Consider the following 8,555-nt stretch of genomic DNA (forward strand, 5'->3'; position numbering starts at 1 on the left):
TCTAGCTGTCCGGACCGACACCGGTCACCGGAACAGTAGAATGTACGGAGTTGCTACAGTGAGGGTGTTACAATTCTTCCCCTCTAATTTAAATTTCGTCCTCGAAATTTACTGGGTGTAGGTATCTAAGATAATTCTTTTACCTTTCTATTGCTCCCTCTGTCTACTTCTTTTATATATATGGTACCATTTAGTTTTTTTTTTTTTTTTTTTTTTTTTTTTTTTTTTTAAATCTATCATTATACACTTAGGCATATCAGAAGGGAAGGATACTTTACCTTAAATTCACATTTAGGGCTTCTTGCTCCTCTCTGGCTTGGTGACATTTGGAAGTGGTGTTACTATTGTACTTGGTCCTTCCACGACCTCTGTCTGGGTCCGTGGTAAATTCCTCTTAGGACAATCTTTCAGACGATGGTCTGTGCCCCCACATCTATAACAGGCTCCAGTCAATCCCCTACATTCACCTTTATGCCACTTGTTACAATGGCCACATTTTCTTGCTAGTCCTGTCGCACTCACTACTAGTGTTTCTGGTTGATCTCTTCTGGGTATAGGCCTGGGCCTAAATCTCCTACTTTGATCAGACGTCTGACTAATTGTTCTCTCGGCCTCTTATTACTAGACTGTCCAAATTTCCTCTTTTGCTGATCACCACTCCTCTTCTGTTCCTCTTCATGAACACAGCTAATATATTTCTTTCTGAACTCTATCAGAAAGAATTCCCAAGTTACGTCGGCTGGTGGCACTACCTTGGTTACGACATCCCACCATCGATATGCAGCTTCTTGTAACAACGAAACTGCACACTCCAAACTCGCTCGGTGTGCAATGGAGCTGCTGCAGGACTCTTTCAGTCCTTTCTAACCAATACTCAGCCGCTGAAGAATCGTCTTCCTTTTTACCATTGAAATCTACAGCTCCATACTTCCTAATTTTTCCTAGAGGTGATTTCTACTGAGACAATGGTGGAACAACCCCAGTCATCTGTCAAAAGAATCCAGTCATCTGCTCAAACAAGGCCTGTTGGGGTTGTACAGGCACCTCTTGCACTGGTGGAGTAGGATCTCCCCGATTTCCAATATCACTCTCAGTCGGGATACGGCTTACTACTTCTTCTTCCACTGCCCTCTGCGATTCTGAGTCCATACCTTAACCTAAAATAACCAAGAAAATAGATCTGCATTAGTGTCACCTCAACTCATATGAATGCAATGCATGTTATACACACTATCTCATTCTATTTATCTATACCTAGGAATGCCTAAACCGCGCTCTGATACCAATAAATGTAACACCCCTCACCCGACTACAGTGTAGCCGAGCAAGGCGTGCTATAATCGGTGCCGGAGCACCTTAACTTATCTTACTTTATTTCTTTAATAATTTTGAATTCATTTAATTTAATATCAATTATTTTTTTTTGATAGAGAAACTAGTAGAGTTTTCCCTATTTTATTATCGTTTGACGTATTTCAATATTCACCTGTTTGAAATTCAGTTCAACAATATTTCTAAAATAAAATCTTATCCATGCTAATCATAATTATCTCATATTTCAAATCTCATCCATACATTTCAATTTCATAATCATTTCCATTCATACTCAATTCATATGCAAACATTCTTAAATTACATAAACAAAATTTTCAAATTTCCTTAATTTACATAATTTACAAAATAATTACAAAATTTCATAATTTACATCATAATACAATATCTAGCATTTTATACAAAATACAAAATATGATCTATATGGGCCCTATCTACATGCATTGCTGAGGAGGTGACAACCTTGAATACTTCAGGCACTTCTGCAGATCTGAACTCCAAAAATCTTAGTCAAAGTACCTGCGCGAGGAAACAAATCCATCGCGCTAAGCATTGCTGCTTAGTGGTGCAATAATAGAACAAGAAAATAAAATATACAAATAAAAAAAGAACGAAACATAATTTGAATATTTAAGAATCAATTTAATTTAATACAATGTGTCTAATATTAATTATCTTTTGTTCTAATTTGTTCCGCTTTGGAAGCGTTTAATTCCGAAATTCACAGTGATAATGTACAATATACAGAATTAATAAAAATACTCAGTTTATATTCATATAGCAATAGAAGGTACATTTAAAATATTTAGTTAAGTTATACCTATTTTTGCAACTCTTTTATCATTTTACTTAACAATTTTTATGTGGTTTGGATCATTTCATAATTCTAACTAATTCTTCTGAAGTCTTATTAACTCATTTATTTGATTTCTAATATTTTTAATTACTAATAGTCTTAATTTATTTCAATAAATTACACTGCCCAAGTAACCTATGACAGGCTGACTAAACTGGATAACGGGTCATTGGCACTGGACACCGCGGTACCTCGGGCCGTCATACCATGGGACGCAGAACGTCAACCACGTATGCAGTCAGTATGGCTAAAAAGCCATGATAACACATAATCGGGCATAAAAGCCATGAATGTTGACATAAAGCCATGAATACGGGCATAAAGCCATGAATACGGGCATAAAGCCTTAAATATGGGCATAAAGCCTTTCGCAGTACTGCTAAAACAATACCCTATTGGCATGCCAATCTGTAACACCCTCCCGGTAGCAACTCCGTACATTCTACTGTTCCGGTGACAAGTGTCGGTCTGGACAGCTAGAACGTCCGAAAAAATATTTAAACTAAAGTCAGGAACCATAATTAACTCAATTATTTATAAGAAAAATTTAGTAAAAATTTTAGAAATAAAATACAACCGAGTTAAACGAGCCGGTGCCCTAGCGATGGGTAACCAGAGGGAAGTTGCGGTTCTCGCAACGAGGAGTCCTAGACCCAGGGAAAAATTTATAAAATAATTTTTGGGACTCCAGATAAGGGTCATTGAGGTTCCTATGGCATTAGAATACCAAGAAAATATTTATAAAAATTTTTCAATCGGTACAGACAATTTTGACCCGTTAAGCCAAACGGAGGGCATTTTGGTCATTTCGCCTTCAGAGGTGATTTTTGGCCTACTTGTCCAGTTGAGTAAATAATTAATATGACATAAAATATGAATAAACAATACTAGAAATTAAATTGAAAATGAGTAGTGGAGGAAAGAAAAGAAAAAGAGGAAAAGGTTTATTTATGACATCATGGTGATGTCATTAAGAAAACTATAACCAATCATAATTAAGTAACCATTTGACTAACTAATAATAGAGATAATTGAGACCAAGAAATAAAGAAAAAACCAGCAGCCATCTCTTTCCCATTCCAGCCAAAACCCTTGCCCATAGCCAACCTCCATTGACAACTTCAATCAAAGCTTACTTTCTCCCTTCTTTTCACCATAAACCCTAAACCCCTTTCATTAAAAGTTGTCCACTCATCTTGGGAGAGTGTTTGGAAGCCTAGGAAGTGAAGGAAAGTGAAGTTTTGGGTTGGGAAAAATCTGCCTACAAGAGGTTAGTGCACCTATCTACTTAAAACTTTTATTTTCTATGTTAGGGACTTGAAACCAACAAGTATTTATGAATGAAATGAACCAAACTCATGTGTATGTCCATTATAGAATTCGGCAGCCCTATTGAAGGTATAGGAATAAGTATTTTGTTGGTCCTAGAGTGGACTAAAAATGATGTTTAGGATATATATATATATATGGATGATGAATTGGTATGCTAACTAAGGCATCTTGTAGAAATTATAATGTGAAGCTAGGGTTTTGGGGAGTGAAAATTGGCTTGGCTTATGAAATTGTTAAAGAACATCCTAATGGTCAATTAGTGACCATTTGAAGGAATTTGACCTTAATTGGGACTGAAATAAAGTATGGCAAAGGGAATGAGTGTGCTGCCTTGAGGGTGCAGAATGATGACTGAAATTTCAGTCCACTTAGACAGCCATAACTTTGGCTGTGTAGGTCCAATTGCTGTTTGGCCAATTGAACATGAAACTAGGCTTATAATGGCACATTTTTGCTGAAGAAACCATGCCCAAAAGACCAAATCAAGAGGACCAAAAGTTGGCCCCAATCCGGATACCCTGCAACAGCACCTGCAGAAATGACCAAATGAACAGTAACTGTTCATTTGGCCATAACTCACTGTAGATTTGGTCAATTGACCTGAAATTTTTACAGCAACAAGTTAAGACATAGAAAAACAACTTTCATGAAGAAATCTACCCCAAATTATGGCCAGAACCTATTCAAAAATGCAATCACAGTCACTGTTCATGTTACTGTAGATATGGTAATTTCTGCAGAATGAAAATCTGGCCAGCTGTGGTCTTTGGGCCATATCTAGAGCTACAAAACTCCAAATGGAGTGATTCAAAAAGGGAAATTCAACTAGACAAAATAAGGAACAACTTTCATGTTTGCCATTTCTTCAAATTCCCACTGTAACAGTGCTTAATGGAACAGTAAACTTAGGCTTCAAAAATTGAAATTTTCTGCCCTCTTGGTTTTAAGTTAGAAATGGTAATGGTGACCAATTCCAACAAGTTTTAAAGGAAAAATGTGGTATGTTGGGAGTGCCAAAACCAATGTACCTAATTTCTACCTAAAAGTCAACATATTAGTTGACCAAAGAGGTGAATAGTGACACCGAAATTTGAAATTCAAAGATTGAAGAATTTTAAAGTATCAAATGCCCTAGTATACCTAACAAGATTGGTTTGGATAGTTTGGCATGCCAATAGGGTTCAGTTAGTAGTACTGCACATGGCAATATGCCATTCGGTGATTTTATGGCTTTTAGCCATTCTGACCTTGTATTGAGATTTGGCCTTGTGCCTGATGTATTCTGACTTGTTAGGCATTACATTTGCCGGGAGATGCATATGTGACCGATGGTGTGACGGCCCGAGGTACTAGGTACCCAGTGCCAGTTTACCCGTTTATCTAGTCCAGTCGTCTAGTGTAGGTTACTTGGGCAACCAAATGAATGAAAGTGAACAAAGTTAATGAAATGATGGATATACCAATACCAAACAAACAAATCATACACATTCTATACATATTTATTTTCTGCTATTTTCTTTTATTATATTATTGCACCACTAAGCATTATTGCTTAGCGCGTTGCTTTTGCCACGCGTAGGTACTGGAGATACAGATCGTGAGCCCAGTAGTCCACAGACTGGGTGAGTCCATCCTGCAGTTCTGCTAAGTGTCCGTGTCACCTCGTCACCTGCAATGCATTGGTAGGACACTAGGTGTCATTTTGATATTTTGTAACCAAATTTTTATTTTCTCATATGTATTTGAACTTATGAAATGTATCATGATGATCATGTAAATAATGAGAATTATGTTTGTAAATGGAAAAGAGAATGTTTATTTGTGATTTATACTTGATTATCACATGTGATGGATGAATATGAACTGAAATTGAGAGATTTTGTTAAGATCTTGATATTGAGATTTTGTTGATGAATTGAAGTTGGGATTATTTGGAAGTGTTTTTAACAGGTTCCAAAGAACTGTTTTCTCCATTTTTAGCCGGTACTCTGCCGAATTTTCTTTAAAATTTTCGGAACCTCAAATAAATTATAATGTCAATAAATGGCTTAAATGAACCATATTTCACAAACTATATTCAAGACTTTGACAAAAAAATTTAATTAAGGTAAAATAGAGTGTGCCGGTACACCGTGTGACATAGCTTACTCGGATACACTGTAGCCGAGTAAGGGGTGTCACATTTAGTGGTATCAGAGCATGGTTTAGGCGTTTCTGGGCCTAGGTTGAGTCCATACCATGCATTGCATTTGTAAGAGTCGAGGTGACACTAATGCAGATCTGTTTGTCTTTCTTATTTTGAATAGGATATGGACCCTACATCTCAGAGGGCAGTTGAGGAGGAAGTGGAGAGTCATGCTCCACTGCAGCCGGTGAGGCGGGGTATGGGAGAACCTGCTCCGCCCGACTCAAGCGAGCACCTTTCGGCCTCCACAGCCATGTTCCGGAAATGGCGAATTTTTCAGACAAATGGGTCAGGTAATGCCAAGCACCACCACCACCACCACGGCTCCACAAAGTAAATCACACTGGAAAAGCTAAGAAAGTTTGGAGCGGTGGATTTCTTTGGCAAGAGAGAAGATGATTCATTGCGGTAGAATTGGTTGAGCAGAGCAGGCGAGTTCTAAAACAACTCCACTGCACCCCAGAGCAAAACCTAGAGGCTGCCATATCCTTATTGCAAGACGATGCCTATGAATGGTGGGACACTGTGTCCAGTGAAGTGCAGCCAGAAGCTATAACTTGGGACTTCTTTCTCTCCGAATTTAAGAAGAAATATGTAGTCTTGTATACCGGAAGAGAGAAGAAGAGAGTTCATTAACTCGGCGAGGACATTATCGGTGGCCGAGTATGAGAAGGAATTTGTCCGATTAAGCCGCTACGGAAGGGAGATAGTCCCTAACGAAGCTGAAAGGTGCAAGAGATTTGAAGAGGGACTAAATGATAACATTAAGATTCAGCTCACTGCCTTGGGAATCGCAGAATTCAGCAAGTTAGTGGAAGCTACAATAAGGGTTGAAAAAGTGAGAATCAGTGAGCAGACCAGAAGAGAGAGACAGCAGAAGAGGGGACCAGGTCAGTCTAGTTCATCTCCTGCACCTGGGAAGAAGTTCAGAGGTCCATCTGCACAGAGTTCGGGTCAGCCACATGGTCAGGGTCAGTCTCAGGGACCCAGGCCACAGTTTAACCCTAGGAGAGGTCTGTCCACACCATCAGTGGGCAGCTCTCTAGGGATGGGGTTCAGGGGACCAGCACCAGCATCTTCTGTGTGTCCACATTGTTTGAAATGGCACAAGGGGGAGTGTTGGAGAGTGACTGGTGCCTGCTTAAGGTGTGGGTCAACAGAGCATCAGTTGAAGAATTGTCCACGCAGAACTACTACAGCTACTCCAACACAAGCAGACCGACCTGCTCCTGCACCACAGAGGGGTAGAAAATCTGGCAAATCTGAGGCTATGGGACCATCACAAAGGCCTGCATCTGAGCCAGTAGAGAGGCCTAACAGCAGACCACCTGCCAGAGCTTATGCCCTGAGAGCTCAGGAGGAGCAAGATGCCCCGGACGTCATCAGGGGTACGTTCTCCCTCTACAATACACCTGTGCATGCATTGGTGGATCCAGGATCCACTCATTCATACATCTGCATCAACTTACCCGTAGAAAGGGGGATACTAGTAGGGGAGAGTGACCAAGACATTCTGGTCACTAATCCATTGGGCCACAGTGTGGTAGTGAACAAAGTGTACAAGGGTTGCCCGTTAAGGATTCAGGGGTATAAATTCTTGGCAGACCTGATTGAGTTGCCCTTCCACGAGTTTGACGTGATTTTGGGAATGGACTGGTTGTCACGTCATCAGGCAATAGTTGATTGCAAATTGAAGAGAATTTCTTTGAAAACTTCTGAAGGTAATGAGATCACTGTTGTGGGGGAAAGGACAGATTTCTTATCCAATGTTATCTCAGCCACAGTTGCAAAAAGAATGATGAGAAAAGGCTGTGAAGCCTACCTAGCACATGTGGTGGATACTAGGCAGGCTAAGCCAAACCTGAGTGACATACCCACAGTAAAAGACTTCCCAGATGTGTTTCCTGAAGAATTACCTGGTTTGCCACCAGAAAGGGAAGTTGAATTTGCTATTGAGACACTGCCGGGTACAGCACCCATTTCCATTGCTCCTTATAGGATGGCACCCACGGAATTGAGGGAGTTGAAAACTCAGTTGCAAGAGTTGCTTGATAAGGGGTTCATACGCCCCAGTGTGTCACCATGGGGAGCTCCAGTGCTGTTTGTAAAGAAGAAGGATGGGACTTTGAGGCTATGTATCGATTACCGGCAGTTGAATAAAGTGACTGTGAAGAACAAATATTCGTTGCCTAGAATTGATGATCTGTTTGATCAGTTGAAGGGAGCAGGAGTATTTTCTAAAATTGATCTCAGATCAGGGTATCATCAGTTGAGGGTGAAGGATGTAGATGTGCCAAAGACTGCATTCAGGACCCGATATGGGCATTATGAGTTTCTAGTGATGCCCTTTGGCCTAACAAATGCACCAGCGGCATTCATGGACCTTATGAACCGTATCTTCCATCCACACTTAGATCGGTTCGTAGTGGTCTTTATTGATGATATTTTGGTGTATTCCAAGACCAGGGAAGAACATGATGAACATTTGAGGATTGTTCTGCAAACCCTGAGAGAAAAGAAGCTGTATGCTAAATTGTCAAAGTGTGACTTTTGGTTGAATGAGATTGCATTCCTTGGACACATAGTGTCAGCTGATGGGATTAGGGTGGATCCCAAGAAAATAGAAGCAGTGATGGAATGGAAGCCTCCCAGAAATACAACTGAGGTCAGAAGCTTCTTGGGGCTAGCTGGGTATTACAGAAGATTTGTGAAGGGATTTTCCTTAATAGCTGCTCTAATGACCAAGTTGTTACACAAGAATGTCAGATTTGACTGGAATAGCAAGTGTCAGACCAGTTTTGAGAAGTTGAAGGCTATGTTGACAGAGGCACCAGTGTTAACACAGCCAGT

Source organism: Hevea brasiliensis, chromosome 8, assembly GCF_030052815.1.
Source record: "Hevea brasiliensis isolate MT/VB/25A 57/8 chromosome 8, ASM3005281v1, whole genome shotgun sequence".
Taxonomy (NCBI): Eukaryota; Viridiplantae; Streptophyta; class Magnoliopsida; order Malpighiales; family Euphorbiaceae; genus Hevea; species Hevea brasiliensis.